The sequence below is a fragment of the Odocoileus virginianus genome, chromosome 8 (assembly GCF_023699985.2).
Source record: "Odocoileus virginianus isolate 20LAN1187 ecotype Illinois chromosome 8, Ovbor_1.2, whole genome shotgun sequence".
NCBI classification, from domain to species: Eukaryota; Metazoa; Chordata; class Mammalia; order Artiodactyla; family Cervidae; genus Odocoileus; species Odocoileus virginianus.
Window position 1 is genome coordinate 51,726,147 of NC_069681.1, and position 9,320 is coordinate 51,735,466.

At 38.0% G+C, this 9,320-nt stretch overlaps 1 pseudogene; it reads right to left on the reverse strand.

Annotated features, from left to right (window-relative positions):
• Positions 1–630: 630 nt before the first annotated feature.
• Positions 631–2,717, reverse strand: LOC110129575 (beta-galactosidase pseudogene; annotated as a pseudogene).
• Positions 2,718–9,320: the final 6,603 nt, after the last annotated feature.

Below are 9,320 nucleotides of genomic sequence, written 5' to 3' on the forward strand. Positions count from 1 at the left end.
CAGAAATTGAACACAACATTGTAAAGCAATTATTCTCCAATTAAAAAAAAATAAAAAACCAAAAAGGAAAATACAACCCTTCCTTGTCTCTATTAGTACTTGAATTTCAGACTAACTTACAAGAGAAAACACACAGTTTTATAAAACAATAGAGAAAATATTTGCTGGTCTTAAAATAATCTATTTAAGTTTGCAAACTTAAAAGTTTAATATAATCCTGAGAGTTGTTTGGCATCTAGATAGATTATAAATTTACCTGCTGATTATTGGGGAACTTCTAGTCATTTGATTAGAGTAAATGAGTTTTGGCCTATTAAATTTCTTTCATCATGAAGTTGAATATAATTTGATTGTTCACACAGAAGTATGTTTTTTTTCCCAAGCAATAATTATCGAATCTTTTTAATTAACAATTATTTAAATAAATACTCCTTTTATTATTTTTTTCATTTGAATACAAATTTTATTTAATAAAAAGTCTACATGATTCTTAACAGAATAAAAATCAGAAAAACTTCAAACGCTTCCCTTCCAACCCTGTGGATGCCTCTGTGTTGCTGGGCTACCAGCCCCACCCCATGACCATGCAACCTGGATGGATGCATCAGGCACCACCGGGCACCAGGGAAACCTAGGTTAGAACATGCCTAACCCATCTTCCAATTAGAAGTGAACGCTGGCCTTCCAAGCGGCAGGTGAGGTATGTGCAAGGCTAGAATTCTGAAGGGTCACAGTCTTCCTCACAGGGAGTGAGCCATGAGTCTTGCTCCTAGTTTGCATGTCTATCGGCCTGAACTGTGCGAAAAACCGACTTGTCCACGAACTCCACGGTGCACAGTTCCGGGCCACCGTCCTGGCAGGGCGCACGCTCCAGCTCCAGCACCACGATGGTATTCGGGGTTGAGGTCACCAGGAGGTGCTAAGGCATGAAGAGGGTCATCTGGGGGCCCCGCACTGGCCAGTGGTGGCCGAGGTTAAAGCCGTTGATCCACAGCTGACCCTTGGTCCATCCAGGAAACTGGATGAAGGTGTCCTGAGGCAAGTCTGAGATCCTGCTGGGAATAGTGAAGTTACCCACATAAAAGGTTGGGAGTGCATAGGTAGGTGGGCTGTGTGCACGGGCTTTAATGTGGTAGTTGCTGTCACGGCCATCCCAGGTCCCCAGGTGACTGCGTACTGCATCCTCCATGTCCAGCGGGAAGATCTCCCAGTCGGTGAGGATTTCGGAATCAAGGGTCAGGTTAGAAACAAGACCCTTAAAATCGTTGATAGACGGGCCATAGTTCACACGCCCCATATTCTCCACCAGGAGGTCCAAAGTGGCTCCAGCTTTCCCTGTTATGTTCAGGGTGAGCACAGATTCTCATTCAAGGACTCCCTGGGCAACCCCATTCACAGAGACATAGGCCCTGGTCATGGACGCCATTGGATGGTGAAGAGAGGGGTGTAGGGTTGCTGCAGTCTTCAGGGAGTGTTGTTCGGTACAGCACAAATCCAAAGTATTGTTTCACATCGACAAATGTCAAGGGATAAACACTTTTTATGGGTCCAGAGGGACACAGGATGTTGAGAGCATCCTCCACTGTCTTTAACTTTTTCAGAGCAATTTTTCCATATGCAAACTTTGGTGTGGATGGGGGGAATAGGACCTTCCAGTATTTTTGCAAACTTCTGAATAATATCCCGCAGAGCAAAATACTTCTCAGTGAGGCCCCCGGCCTCGCTCAGGGGGGCATCATAGTCATAGCTGGTGGGCTGTGGTTGGTAGGGCGTGTTGGCTCCATTACAGTAGGCAAAATTGGTGCCACCTATAAACATGTACATGTTCACATTTGCCCCGAGATCAAGCGTATCATGAAGGGTGAAAGCCACCGCTTTAGGGTTGACTGTTGAATGACGTTGGCCCCAATGATCTAACCATCCAGTGTAGAATTAAGAATTGATCAGGGGTCCTCTAGGCTCAAGGCTTCTCTGGAACGTGAAAGCAGCTGTAAGGTTGGTACCTGCATTGAAGTTCACGGTGGCATATAGAGCCCCTGGAGCACCCTGCACTGCAGGAACTCTCATTCAGCCCGTCCATGGTGAACAGAAGCACGTCTTCTCCCAGGTGGTCGTGGAAACACTTCTGCAGGAAACGAAAGTAGTCGTAATCACAGGAATAGTAGCTGCCATACTCATTTTCAACCCGCACTGTGATAATCGGGCCTCCATTCTTATAGAGGAGGGGCCTCATCTTGGGCAGAAGGACCCCCAACCACTTGTCCACAGCCGCAAGGTAATCTGGATCCGAAGAACGGAGAATAGATTTTTTTCTCCAATAGTCAAGCAGGTAATCCTCCCATGTCCCACTCTGCACAGATGTAGGGTCCAGGCCTCAGGATGACCAGGAGTCCCAGCTCGTGTGCCAGCTGAATGAAATGCTCCACATCGTGGTCCCCGGAGAAATTGTACTGTCCAGGATGCAACTCGTGGAAGTTCCAGGCCACGTACGTCTGGATGGCGTTCAGCCCAACCATCTTCATCTTCAGCAGGCAGTCCTTCCAGTAGAAGCGGGGCACACGGACATAGTGAATGCTTCCTGAGATGTAGCGGAAGGGCTGGCCATCCTTGAGGAAGCAGTTATGGTGGTAGTCGATCTGGAATGTTCTCTGGGTGGCGTTGTGCAAACCATGCGCAGAGCCCAGCAGCAGGGCGAGGAGGCGAATGACCCCCGGCATATCCACTCTCGGGCCTCTCGGCTCCGCAGTCAGCCCGGGCAGCCGGTCGGCGTCACTTGACCGAGGACCAGGGGCCTGGCCCTACCCCGCGCCGGCTCCGCCCCGCGCCCCTAAATACTCCTTTTAAAAGACCATCTTGATACAAGAACTGATTACAGTGCTATTTTTCAAAGGATGAAGAGCTATTTAACAATTTACTATTCATCAATGTCTCTGCATCAAGATACACAGCAAAAAGTTTATTAGGACTTTGAATTAAAATTCATAGAATATACATGTTCTTACATTGCATATTCGGAACAGAAATGATTATAAAAATAGTGTTTTCTTTTTCTACTATCCTTTCGCACTCTACATTTTTTAATTAAAATCTGACTCTGTACTTGAAGAGCATTTTGGAATTTGCTAGATGCTTTCACATTTAGAAACTTGCTTGATAGTCATACTTATTCCAGGAGATAGCAAAGTAAATACCATGCTAGAGACTTTGTAAATGAAGAAATCAAGACAGAAATATTCAACTCACCTCAAAGATCATCACTTTACTACAAGCAAATGTACCCTCTTTTATATAAACCCCTTCCCCACTGTCTGCCATGAAAATCTGTAGCATGATTAATGCATCTCTGTTGTACTACTGTTTAACTTTTACATATTGTTGTCAAAAGAGATAAAGAGGGAACAGAAGAGAATTAGAATGGAAGAGAACAATAATGACAACACTAAGAATGAAAGAAAGAAAAAGGGAAAATTTTTCAAATTAGATAGCTCTAAAATTCATCATTCCTCAGTGACTGCAAATGTTTACTATTTGTAATTCAAAGTCCAGTTAGACATTTTCTTGTATTTGTTTCCTGGACCAGTTGCTTTGTGAGTTTAATCATAACTGTTTTTTTTTTAAAGTTGTAGCAAGAGTAACATTTTGTGGAGCAAAAATTGCTGAGCATCAGTGTTCTTTTTATTGGAGCATATTGCTGAGAACTGAGTAAATTAGAATTTACTCCACAATAATGACTAAAATAGACAGATACACTCTGATCTAGAGGGAGTAGGAGATATACAGCTTTATCCCTACGTGCTCTTTGAAAATTCCATTATTCTTTTTAGTATTCGGACAAAGAGTAATTTGTAAAAGTTCCATGTTCTGCAGTCCTGTTGTCAAGTTGCCAAAGCTCACCGATGTCTTTAGGGATGACTTCACTGCTGTGCTGCTCAGGACACACCCAGAGGGTAGCTCCTTTGGCAGTAGTTTGGGGGAGCATATTTGTCTGAGGATCAATTTCCTGTCACCTTACATGCTATCTCTATAAATTATTAAAGCAGTTGTAAGAATGTCGAGAATACAGTGATTTGATTTTTCAAGATGCAATATTTCCTGTGCTTTATTTGACTGCAATAAAAGGAAGATTTTGTCCTAACTCCATGATCCATTAAAGCTTGTATTATTTGGTCACTATTTCATGAGTCATCATCTTTTATAAATACCCACCAGTCTGATAGGACTTTCTTAGAAAAGGGAGATATGATGTCCAACATAGTGTTGAGGAGCTTAATGCTTCATAAAAAAATGAATACTTATTTTTACGGCAATTTGATTTTACAGAGAAGAATAAACAACAGAGAAATTAAATGACTCTCCAACATCCTCCAGGTAACTTAGTGACAGAGTGGAGAGGTATTAGGAGTTTTTAACTTATCTCTGCTTCTTATTGTGGCATAGAATCTTACTGATAATTTTGCATTTATTGATACTCCCTTTTTTATAACTCTATATACATCTGTATCTTTATAGATATATAGACAGATAACATGTTCACTACCTTGTGCAGGATTCTATGAATGTTCTTCTTTTTTAATGGTTAATACAGTAAATTTTATGTATATTTTACCTCAATAAAAAGTTAGTTTGGCCCTAAATAGCTTTATCTACTGCCACAAATTCCCTTCCTTCTCACCAACATGTACCTTGCATTCTTCTCTCCTATTGAAATGCTTGACATGTGAAGATACAGCATACTTTCAATTTTACCTATCTTATGATCATCTTTAAAGTAGCGTGTTGTGTTAAATCTTTATCTCCTAACTACGTTGTTTTGTCTTGGAACTACAAGAGTCTGAGCCAGGATTATAATTCATTCCTAAATAGCTGCATTTTATCATTAGGAAATAATTCACTTTTATTAACCTTTGTCCTACAATCTATTTTTATTAAAATGGCATCAACAGATTTTTCTTAATATTTCTGATATACTATATTCTGTACCCTTACATTCAATTTTCCTGTATACATTCATGCTTACTGTATAGCTCTTAAAAATTATGTAACATAATTTTTAAAGCATGTATTGTTAGTATCATTTTTGAGAGTAATTTTAATATTTACATTTATTTACTTGGAGATATAATTGAACTCATTTTTTTTTCAGCTTATTTTGTGTTTTCTACTCGGTATACTTTTCTTTTTCTCCTTTCTCCTGTACAATTTATTAAGTTTTCTTCATTGCTTTAAACTGTTCTAGTGTCTTGAAATTTGTACTTTATCCTTCTATTATTTACATAGCTAAACAAACCTTTAAGATTTTAATAGATATGTATGATTGTCACAGTTCAACGATCATAGTAGTAGTGTTAGTCGCTCAGTCATGTCCTACTCTTTGGAACCCCATGGACTGTAGCACGCCAGGCTCCTCTGTCCGTGGGATTCTCTAGGCAAGGATACTGGAGTGGATTGCCATTCCCTTCTCCAGAGGATCTTCTCAACCCAGGGATCAAACCCTAGTCTCCTACATTACTGGCATATTATTTACTGTCTGAGACACAGGAAATTCCTTGATATTATCTCTCAAAAGCATTGATTCTTTTCCTCCCCATCCCCATAGCATTCTCCTTGTTTAGTTTTATCTTATTTTTAAAGATTCATGTGCTAAGTCTCTTCAGCCGTGTCTGACTCTTTGTGACCTATGGACCATAAGGATCCTCTGTCCATGCGGATTCTCCAGGCAAGAATACTGGAGTGGGTTGGCATGCCCTCTTCCAGGGGATCTTCCCAACCCAGGGATTGAACCTGCATCTCCTGTGTCTCCTGCATTCGGAGGCAGTTTTTTTACCACTAGTGCCACCTTGGAAGCCCCTTAAGTGCAGATGATCAGGAAATAAATGTTATTGTTGTGAATTTACAATCAGTGTTTATATACTTTCAGTTTGATAGACTTTATCAGAATTTTTATTTATTTATTTTTTTTTTAGACTTTATCAGAATTTTTAAATACATAACAAATCAGAAGGATAGTCAAATGATCCCCTGTGTAACTGTCACCAGGCTGTAGTAACCACCAGATTTCAAGAATTATTTTTCATGTGTTCTTCACAGAAGGTTTTTTGCTGCAGCATTTTAAAGCAACTGCTAGCATTCACATCCCATAAACACTCAACTTAGATAATAAACAGTAAGTTGTTTTAAACATAATACAAATATTAGTTCATTAATGCCCCAGGAGTTAAAATTCTGTTATTATTTTTGCCAAAATATTTAATTGCATTTTTAGAATATATGTTTACACATTGTAAGTCTGTATTTAGGCTAATAGACATTTATCTTTTCTTTCTTTTTACTTTTTAAAAATCTTTTTATTTTGTATTGGGTATACCTGATTAACAATGTTGTGATAGGTTCAGATGGATAGTGGAATGGCTCAGCTATACATACACATGTATCCATTAATATACCAAATTTAGCTTAATATGCTGCCTCTAGGTGGATCAGTGTGTATATTTTATATGTTCTTTGACCTCAGATGATTGTTTTTAAAATCTGGGTTACCCAGGACTTTCTTTAACTGCTGAAAGTCATCATGAGCACAAATATAACCTGTTTTATCACACTGTTTAGAGTAGCCTGTCAGACATATAGCCCAAGTCCTTTGAATCTGTTTTCCATGTTTAGATACTCCTTTTGTTATTTTCATCTCTTTATTTTTCCTCCAGTATTCTTTCAATTCTGTCCTTTCTTCAGTTCTGGAAAAAAAAAAATCTCTTCCAGTTGATAAGTTCTTCCGTTCTTTATAAACTTTTTATTTAATCTGTCCAGTGAATATTTAAATTGTGTGACCATATGTAATTATACAAAGAAGTTTTATTTTTCATCCAAATTGGGGTCCTTTTCCATTTCTCTTTTGTTATTTTGTTATTTAATAATGGCATCTAGTCTTTCTTTTGTCTTTTTATTTATTCAGATATGTTTGTGTCTCAAATTATGTTTTATCTCAAATTTATAAGGTGCTAATTCTTTTATTTATTATGAACTGCTAAATTTCCCTCATGGTGGTTTATTTCAGCTTATGTTTTATAATTTTGTATGGTGAACTTACCTCCTATAAGTTTTTATTTTGCTGTAAAAGTCTGATGTTTGTTGTAAAATTGACCATTCAAAAATTGGGGCATTTGATTTTTTTCAAGGCTGCAGGATTTTGTCCAATACTTTCACACTGTTTTCTTAATTTATTGTGAAAGTTTCTGAGTTGTATCCAACTCTTTGAGACCCAAAAGACTGTATAGTCCATGGAATTCTCCAGGCCAGAATAATGGAGTGGGTAGCTTGTCCCTTCTCCAGGGGATCTTTCCAACCCAGGGATCGAACCCAGGTCTCCAGCATTGCAGGCGGATTCTTTACCAGCTGAGCCACAAGGGAAACCCAAGAATAGTAGAGTGGGTAGCGTATCCCTTCTCCAGGGGATCTTCCCGACCCAGGAATCGAAACTGGGATATCCTACATTGGAGGCGGATTCTTTACCAACTGAGCTATGAGGGAAGCCTATAATTTATACAGCCACTAAATGTGGGCATTTATCAAATTTCTCATCTTATAAACAACATTTCACATAACTTTTTTTTCTTAGTCACAGCTTTTCTTAACCATATCACAGCCAAGAAGAGAACATTATTCTATCCCCCTTTTGTGACTGGGCATTAATATGCCTACTTTATACAGAAGGCTCAGTAGCATATCCTGGTTGTATCAAAATCTGACCCTAGCCTGTAGGCCCATATCCTTTCTACTGTTCTCATTAGCTTCCAAGTTATTAGCTCCCACTTAGTGCACTAGTGTTGAGTTACGTCTTTATCTGTGATGGATTTAGGACTGTTTTTTCTATTTACTTGATAAATGTCATTAGCATGGTCATTGGGATGGTGATTATCAAAAACAACACAAAAATGTAGCAAATGTTGCCAAGATTTTGGAGAAATTGGAACCCTGTACACTGTTGTTGGGAATATAAAAAGGAGTAATCACTATGAAAAAAAATGCAGAAGTTCTTCAAGAAATTAAAAATAGTCATATGATCAAGCAATCCCATTTCTGCATGTATATCCAAATGAATTGAAAACAGAATCTTAAAACTTTATCGGCACTCCAACATTCATTGCAGTGTTATTCACAACAGTCAAGATATGGATAAAACCTAAATACTCATTGATGGATATATAGATAAAGGTGAAATGGTATATACATATGATAAAATAACATTTTACCTAAAATAGAAGGAAATCCTGCTATACCCAATAACATGGATGAACTTGAAGGAGACTATGCTGAATGAAATAAGCCAGGCATAGATGAATAAATATTGCATGATCCCACTTACAACAGGTATCTAATGTAGTCACACTCATAGAAGCAAAGAGGATAGTAATCGTTCCTCCCAGGTTCTGGGAGGAACAGGAAATTGAGAGGTGTTCAATGATATAAAGTTTAAGTTATAAAAGATAGGTAAATTCTAAAGATATGATGTACAACATACATACATAGTTAATGACACTGTATTGTACACCCAGTGTGATATCATTGAGTCAGTTTATAGATGCAAATAATGCTGCCTTCACACTCTGTCTCTCTCTCACACACACACATATATGACTCTCGATTACTTTAATCTTATATTATTGACAAAGCAATAAGCATCATTATCTCATATTAATATTTATTGTCCCTAATATGAAAAGATAAATATTATAGCATTATTTTCACATCCCTTTCCATTCCCTCACTGATTAAGGAGAATTATCTTTTTTGCCTTTTCTATTTATGAGCTTTTAATGTGCAAAATCAAGATAATATTTGAGGAGACAAATTGAAGTCTCTAAGGCTCATGGGATAGATTTATTTGAAAAGCACATATTTACTGGCAAGAAAACAAATGATAAGATCCAGAAGTCTTAGGTGAATAGATTGAAAAATGTAAATCCAGCCCAGGCTGATATAGATGGAAATTTTAATAGACATTGTAGAGGAAATGAGAAATTAGGGGTCATGCTAATAATGTGTGTAGCATATAATATGAACAAGAATTTTAGAAGTTCTTTCTGTATTAAAAACACATTTTTGGCATTTTGAATGTCTTCTATAGAGATTTAAAGTCCTTTTCAATTAGAGTTTGGTCTATTGCACTTGTTGTTAATTTATAAGTGATAAGATTAGACCACAAATGGCTTGACATTATATAAGTTGCAGCACTTTCAAACTCGTCTAGGCAAGGATGACTATCATAGGAGCATAAATTTTGCAAAATTAGCTCATTTGTTACTGAACTATGAAACTGCCATAAA